This window comes from Sinohyriopsis cumingii, chromosome 10, assembly GCF_028554795.1.
Source record: "Sinohyriopsis cumingii isolate HCF-2022 chromosome 10, ASM2855479v2, whole genome shotgun sequence".
Taxonomy (NCBI): Eukaryota; Metazoa; Mollusca; class Bivalvia; order Unionida; family Unionidae; genus Sinohyriopsis; species Sinohyriopsis cumingii.
The window spans coordinates 77995964-78004197 of record NC_142970.1 but is presented as its reverse complement, the minus strand read 5'-3'; the positions used below and the strand labels follow the sequence as shown (position 1 = coordinate 78004197).

Sequence of the window (8234 nt, the reverse complement as noted above, 5' to 3'; positions counted from 1 at the left end):
CCGAGTGCTCCCGCTTCGTGTTTCTCTTTATACTCGTATGTTTTGAAGTCCCTCATGACACAAACATTTCATCTCTTATATAAAAAAATTACAAAAATCCCTCAAAACAAACTAAGTGTCTAATTCCGTAATATTAAAACGATAGTTAGATTATTGTGAGTTTGCATGTAGGGTTAAAAAGATTATAAATATTAATCTAAATTTAACTTACCAATTCACGCGAATGTGCAATTGTTGACATCGTAAGCGACATAGAACGTAGTCCAGACTTTACACAATGTGATGTTAAATGTTACAAAAGTTAAGGTAATGTCAAATGTGTTTGACAGACCTTCAAAAAAGAAAGAAAAATTCGTAAATAATGTAAACTAACATGATCCAGGTTTACATATTATTCTTTTGAGAAGAACCGGAAATGCTTTTGGCAATCTCTCTCAAAATCTCTCTCTATCTCTCTCTCTCTCACACACATACACACACACATGATTAACAGTGAGTATACACCATCAATATATATATTATATAATATACTGTGACATTCTTTCTTTTCCCCAGCCCTTCATCAGCCTTCTTCCTCCTGATGTAGGGATAACGGGCCCAATTTGAAATTTCATGACAGGTTCATAAATATGGTATTTTTGTGAGGGTCAGAGCATCAGAACTCACAAATTAGCACAAAAAAAAATATAATACTTTTCATTGATTTTGCTCATAGCAAGTGCATTCAATGTATTTTATTTCATGCAAAAAAATCTTCATTGTTTGTAACGTGTACATATTGAATACAAATCCGGTAATGGAATTGTTTTTTGGGTGGTTAAATCTTGAAATAGTCATTAGTGAATATAACCAGACTGTTCTTGAGGCATATTTTACAAATGTATGTGGTGTTTAAAAGGACATTTTGATGAAATGTGCCTTTGCCAGTCCAGAATGTGCAGTTGTAATTACTCAGACTTTGCAATTATGAATGTATGTTCCATCCAAAGGCCAAATTATGTGAAATGCTTGTCTTTATTCATGTTTTATTCATGTGAAAGTGAAAAACAAAAGTGATTGCATGGTAACATCCACCACCTTACTTTTCAAATAAATTTATAAGGACAACATAAAAGAGACCATCCAGGTACTGGTTTGTTATAAATACCTACCTGTAGTTGTTGTGGGTTTTAATGCCATTTTTCAGCACACAATAGGCTATACATGGCGGCCAGTATTAATGGTGGAGGATGAACCTGGGAAAACCCCAGAAAGAACCACCGACCCATGGGAAGCTACTGGCAAGCTTTCTTACATACCAGCATTGGATGAATCCAAGACTCGAACCCACGCAGACTAAGGTCAGATGGCAGTGATCCGTAATGGAGAGCGCTTTAGACCACCCGGCCACTCGGGCCCACCCCCCACCTGTAGTAGAATTTATTTTAGACTAATTCATCTAAAATATTGTTTTTATTAATGCAGGTTTATATAAATATTTATTTCTCTCAAATATTTTCCTATGAAAAGTTAAATACTCTACCGTATATACTTTTTATTTAGTTTTTGCTTTGTTGCATAGCTGTTTTATGCTGATATTTTTTTGTCATAACAATATTAACTTACTTTTTGAACAGGGTAAAATAATTATAAAATCACAGACAAATGATGTTTATACAGTGGATAGTGGATACTACTACAGCCTTAAAAAGTTTTAAAAAGTTCATCTAATGGAAAACAATTACATCACATCTGTAGAAGATAAAAGTAAAAATTTGTATTCATCGTTTTTACTGCTACATTAATTCGATACTTTCTTGTAGCAGTAATAATATAAACAAACTGAGCTGGTTACTGGTTATTCAGTTGCAACAATATATGTATATTCCGTCAGCATATAGTTGCTAACATAGGAGTCTGATGTTTTATCATGAAAGTTACTTACAATAAATCACCTTATTTTTACTATAAATATATATATATATATATATATATATATATATATATATATATATATATATATATTTAATGTACAGATAAGGTGATTGCATGTTGTCACAGATTTCGTTTTACTTTATTGATAAAACGTCAGGCTCTGTAGTTGCTACCTCTACCAGTTGCTCAAGGGAGAGAACTGACACATTTCCAGTTAAAGATGTGATGGGGGGTATGTTATAATACAGCTCTATTCCCATGAAACAATGATAAGTACTCAAAAGTTCTCAACATATTTCATATTTAGATACATGAATAAAACCTCTCCTGCACGAAACCCTCCCTGATCCACAATTTTGTGGATTTTTCAGAAACTTTTATCTGAGCCATATCAAATTCTTACCAATAATATAAAGTTTAAAAGAAAAGACAAATGGTTTACATTGTGCAGGTTATGGCATAAATTTTCACACTATTAATGAAATCCAATCAGAGTTAAAAGAGTGGGCGCCCTGGTAAAGATGGGTACCTCTCTGTACAAAAATAGCAAGATGGTGGCACTCGGCTTGACTGAGGTGCCCCCTTTTTACATTGTTATTGTTACCTCATGTGCCTATCCATACTTCTCATTAGATTGCATCTTTCTCAGCAGTGGTTTTTTGATAAAGAATGAGCAAGGCAAAATCCCAGACATTTATAGATATTGAAAAAAAACCCAGTTGGATGGAGGACTGAAAAGGAGGACTTGTCCAGGAAAAAGAGGACATATGGCAACCTTAGTTCTCCCTCCACCAAACATACTGACCTATCATATGCTGAAAATGGCATACACCTACCCTTCCATCACAAATCACATCTTAATCCACTGTCAGCTTAATCTTTGAGTACCTTAGATATATCTCTGGTAATAAAACTCCACGAAATTATGGAACGCATATGATGTTGCAATGAGTTTCAGCCAAAAGGCGCTCTCCACCACCAAAGCCAAGTGATCCATCAGTCTTGCTTTCCATCCTCCTTTGATTATGTCTGCTTTCTGTGGAGTCAGCTTCTTTATTCAAATATCTGACTGTCTTAAAAATACACACCAAATATATACTCTTTCTCCACTGTATTACTTAGAATGTAAAGGGATTAGGCCAATGTGTATGGCATTGACAGATAAGAAATTATTATTAGGAAACTTAGGATTACAAAAAATTAAGGATGTTTATCTAATTAGTTAGTCCGTGGACCAGCTCTGATAATTAAAACCTGACATGATAATTATGGCAATAATTAATAAAAATAATAATTAATACCATTTGGTTATTTTAATTATATTAGTAATATTGGTAATAGTAGTAGTGGCTGTGAATGCTAAAGTTTGTGATGGTGAAGTTAGTTATTTTTTAGTTTATTTGTTTCATTAACATATTTAATAACTAATTATAACATAATTAGAACATAATTAAGAACTTTTGATTTCTTCTAGTTCCTTTCATTTGGCACCTTTGATTTCTTTTTATGGATAAGTGTGAATGACACTTTACAGGAAGGAAGGGCACTAAAGTGAGTAAGGTCAAAGTGTGCCATCATTTCTTATTGGAGATGTATGTAGTTCAAGAGCATGAAGAAAGTGAAGAATTTTTTTTATATAAAGCCAATGCTAAAAGATCTTAATTAATTTATGACTGTGATATAGATATTACTAATATAAACAACATTAAGAATTAACACCAATACCACTAATACGACTAACAATAGCCTACAGAGTATTAGAGCAATTTAATACTCTGGGTTTAGACAGATTGTCTCATTATTGACTTTGGTTTTATTAAGTTTGTGTTAATTTATGTTCTGGTTGAAAGGTTTTTGTACCCCTGTGATTTGTGATCAATTTATGAAAATTATATAAAGTAGTCACTTTCTCCTTCACTTGATCTGCCTGCCTATCCATCTATCTATCTATCTATCTATCTATCTATCTATCTATCTATCTATCTATGTATGTGTCTGTCTGTCTGTCTGTATCTGTCTATCTATGTAAGAGCAGTGTTGCATCTGGAATTGCAAGTTTTCTGCATCATTTTTCTTATGTACCCTAAATCTTGACCTGTTGACCACTTAGGTGTGGTTTTTCATCAGAACAAAGTGGAAAACTATGCCTACACTTTTTATTAGTGTAAGAAAGTGGAAAACTATGCCTACACTTTTTATTAGTGTAAGAAAGTGGAAAACTATGCCTACACTTTTTATTAGTGGGAAAAAGTAGAAAACTATGCCTACAGTTTTTATTAGTGAATGTCAATCCATGCCTTTGTTGAAGGTAGCAGTGGCCAAAGTTGCTGAAGGTGGTAAAAGCTGTAAGATGACATTGATATATCAGGCAAAGGAAACGTTCATGGTTTATGGTAGTTGCAATGTAAAATCTTTAAAATCACACCTATTTTTAAGTTTTAATAATGGTGAAAGAGGCTAATAACAATTTGTGATTTAATGAATGATTCATTAATTTGAAGAAGAAAAAAATGAAAGTATGGATAATTATTATTATAAATGCTGGTACACTGAAGTTAAATGAAAGCAAGACCCATTGGTCAGTTTTTTTACAAAGTACTGCTTACAGTCACGTTTAAGTTGGGTCCAACTGCAAACAACTTCAACTTTGATCTGCTGTTGCCATTATCTCCATGTTCTCTTGAACTTCATAGACCCAGATCTTCCAGTGCATTATAAGACAGCAGATCTGGATTTGTGCAGTTTGTGGTTGGCTCCAGCTTGTATGCAAGTATATACAATAGAGGATGGGTTTATGAATACAGCAGAACTAGGAAAAGTCCAAGTGCTGCAGGTTATAATTAGTTCTTAACATTTTCAGTTATTTTGAGTTTTAGGTGAAATACTTGCCAACACCAAGCTAATTATAAGTGCTGTATTGTGTTCGAGTGATGCACTGTATTATGATTGATATTCGATCAGGGTTTCTATCACATACATCGCAGGAGGTATCTGTGTCACCATGTTCTTCATTGTTATTTGCATTCACTGGCTTCATCTTCCTTAGAGAAGAATCATCCACATCCATCAAGGATGAGGTCATTGTCTATGATGATCTATTTATGAGACCATTGTAGGTAATTCTTTTGACCCAGGCATCAGAAATTTTGCCCACTGGATCAAGCAGCCCATTTTCAGGATACATTTGGCTTTTGGCAGTTGTTGCTTCTAATATTTATGATCTGCATGGATGCCAGTTTGATACGCTGGGAATCCTACCTTCTGCCTTCATTTCAGAATGTTAGTGGTGTGCGGCTTTCACAGGGCCAACTATTATGTGAAGACCATAAGGTATGCATTTCATTTGTGGAAGGAGATGATATCTGGAAAGGGCATCCTCATTTCAGAAGGGAACCAAATCCTCATACTTCTGCCTCCTGGTTTGGGATTTTGACAGGTAGTGTCATCATCACAGGTCTACGTTTAAGTACCTCATATTCTGTGTAGACTCACTGTACTGTCAAACTCACAGAATCAGCTAATCCAGACTGAATAGTTGATTCACCCCATGTAATCTGTCTGCAGAGGCTGGCCGCTCATGGATCAATTTTCAGCAATGTGGAATGTAAAGCTATCAACCTTTGTCTTTCCAGTCTCAGATCCAAAAGACTGGTGCAGTCAGTTCTCTTTCCATGGATTGGAATGGTCAGGAGGCATACACTTTCCCTCCAACTGATAACAAAGATTTTGCAAAGAGTAACAAATTTTGGATTGCCATCTTATCCTGATTGCTCCCCTCAAGTAGGAAAAGTCATGGTTTAAAGATCCATCACACTTGGCAGTGGGAATTCCAAGGAAAAGTCATGGATAAATGATCTAACCCATTGGCAGTGGAAATTCCAAGGAAAAGTCATGAATAAATGATCTAACACACTTGGCAGTGGAAATTCCAAGGAAAAGTCATGAATAAATGATTTAACCCACTTGGCAGTGGAAATTCCAAGGAAACGTCATGGATAAATGATCTAACACACTTGGCAGTGGAAATTCCAAGAAAAAGTCATGAATAAATGAGATATCACACATGGGAGTGGAAATTCCAAGGAAAAGTCATGGATAAATGAATTATTATACTTGGTGGTGGAAATTGCAGGGAAATTTGCGCTTTTTTCTTATCAGCTGATGCAACTTCAACTGCATATGTTTCATCCAGACATGGAACTGTTGAAACTGGATGCCTAGATCATATAAAAATTTCTTAGAGCAAGCAGTGGATAGAATCCTTCATACAAGACGGCCTACTGCTCTGAAATCATACAAAGGAAATTGGAAAGTTTTCTAGCATTTGTGTGAGCAGGAAAACCATCAGTCTGCTTATGTCTCAATACTACAGATAGCTTACTTCTTCATGTGGCTATTTGAGGATAAAAAGTTAGCATCCATCACTGTAAAAGGCTTCCAATTACACAATCTAAGATATATTTTGTCCCCACAGAAGAAGTATATAGGCTAAAACAAAGACGTATCTGACCTTTGGTGGACTTTGAATAGTTACGACCAACGGCTTTGGCCCTGTGTTGAAAATAGAATCTACCGTCAGTTTTGACTTGGTGAAATAAATCACTGTTCAAACCTCAATCAAAAGCCTCTTTGGCTTATCTCATACTTCCTACTGGTAGTCATTGTAGTAACATCAGGCAAAATCAGTGAGGTACATAACTTTTTTGTTAATCCATGCTATATATATTATATATATTTTCAATCATGATGGCCACTGCTTTCATTGCTAAGAACTGGCTCCTGCTTGTGGGGACTCCTGCTTATGGGGACTCCGTCTCTGTTTGTGAAAGCTCTTGTGCATATGTGGCTACTGCCTGAACCTCATGAGACAAAATATGCAAGAAACTCATTTGGTTTTGTGTTAGTTCTATAAGAAGAGCCCTTAACCCATCATATCAAGCATGATAAAGCCTGACCTAAAATACAGGTAAAACCCATTATAACGAGATTCATGATTATGCGATTCCACTTATAACGCGATGGCAGCATGGCTTCCATTTTTTAATATAAGGTGACCTCTCTTTGTAGCATCCCTGGAAAAGCCAGTTATTTGTATCCCTAGCAGATTTGTAATCCGAGCACTGTTTAATGTTGCCTTAACTTCCAAAATTTTCCAAAGCAAACAGTATATGATCAAGAGGTTAGTTAAAATTGATGACATTAAAATATCAATGCACATTTTCTTTGGGGAAGTTTTAAAAAAAAATTGTTAACGTGATCCAGCTTATATCATGATGTTATTCTTTGGACCCCGAGCATCGCATTATAATGGGTCTTACCTGTATCACATTTTCTTCTTTCAATTGTAGAAATAGAAGAGAAGAGATCTCTTCACACTGACTCAGCTCATTTTGGGAAACCACTTCAAACCCCTGCAGATACCCCTGAGGCAAAGGGTCCAACACAACAGTTTACTAACTGAAATTATCCAATTCATGAGATGAGGGCAGAAATGACTTTTTCAAGTTTCTAACTCAGAGATCTTTTATCCCAGAGGTCTTAGTTTGACCTAGTGAGGCCTACAGCAGCATCAGAACAGGTTGTTTGTCAGCTTTATAATGACCACTTGATTTCAGGTTTTGTAAGGGGTGGGGATTTTTTCTTAATAGTTGCGTCTGATTATTTGGAGACATTTACATTTCACAATATTTAAAGCTGTTTTATGTACCGTAGCAGATTAGAGATGGGTTCTACAGCAGGTTAAGGGATGTAACTCCCTCCACCTCTCACCTATTCTCATAAGGTATTATGATAGATTAACATTTTTGATGAAGAAACCAATTTTTGAATTAAGGGTGTTTCTGTAGCAATAATTACCAAATAATACAGTGACACTCTTCCAATCTGTGTGATTAGGATTTTTAACATAGCTTTTAACAATTTTCAGTCAAATCGCTACGATGTCTTCAGTATGGCAGTTTATAGTGATGTCTAGCACTGGGGCATCATGCCACAGACACGTAGCATGATGTCCCACCCAGTCACATTATCCTGACACCAGGCTGACCAGTCCTAACACTAACCTCTTAATGCTGAGCGCCAAGTGAGGCAGCTGTTACTACCATTTTTGTAAGTGTTTCATATGACTTGACCAGGGGTTTTAACCCACAACCTCCTGTTTCCAAGGCAGACACTCTAACCACCAGGCCACCGGAGCGGTGTCTTCCAGCCTCTTTGCTGTTATATCTTAAACTGACAGGACATGCATTTCAGCTTCAGTAGTAGCTCAGCATCAATCCCTCTATCCATGGGGAGATCATTTTTGTCTGACTCCCATCATG

General features: G+C 35.8%; 1 protein-coding gene across 2 annotated transcripts in view; it reads left to right on the top strand.

Annotated features, from left to right (window-relative positions):
- Window positions 1–223: 223 nt before the first annotated feature.
- Window positions 224–8234, top strand: part of LOC149790437 (NEDD8-conjugating enzyme UBE2F-like) — a 35179-nt gene continuing 27168 nt past the window's right edge. The window contains exons 1-2 of one of the 2 annotated variants that reach the window (XM_089972488.1): window positions 224–306; window positions 7263–7492. The gene's annotated coding sequence lies outside the window, so the exon portion shown is untranslated. The remainder of the gene's footprint in view (window positions 307–7262; window positions 7493–8234) is intronic. The other variant, XM_089972489.1, reaches the window with a different exon arrangement.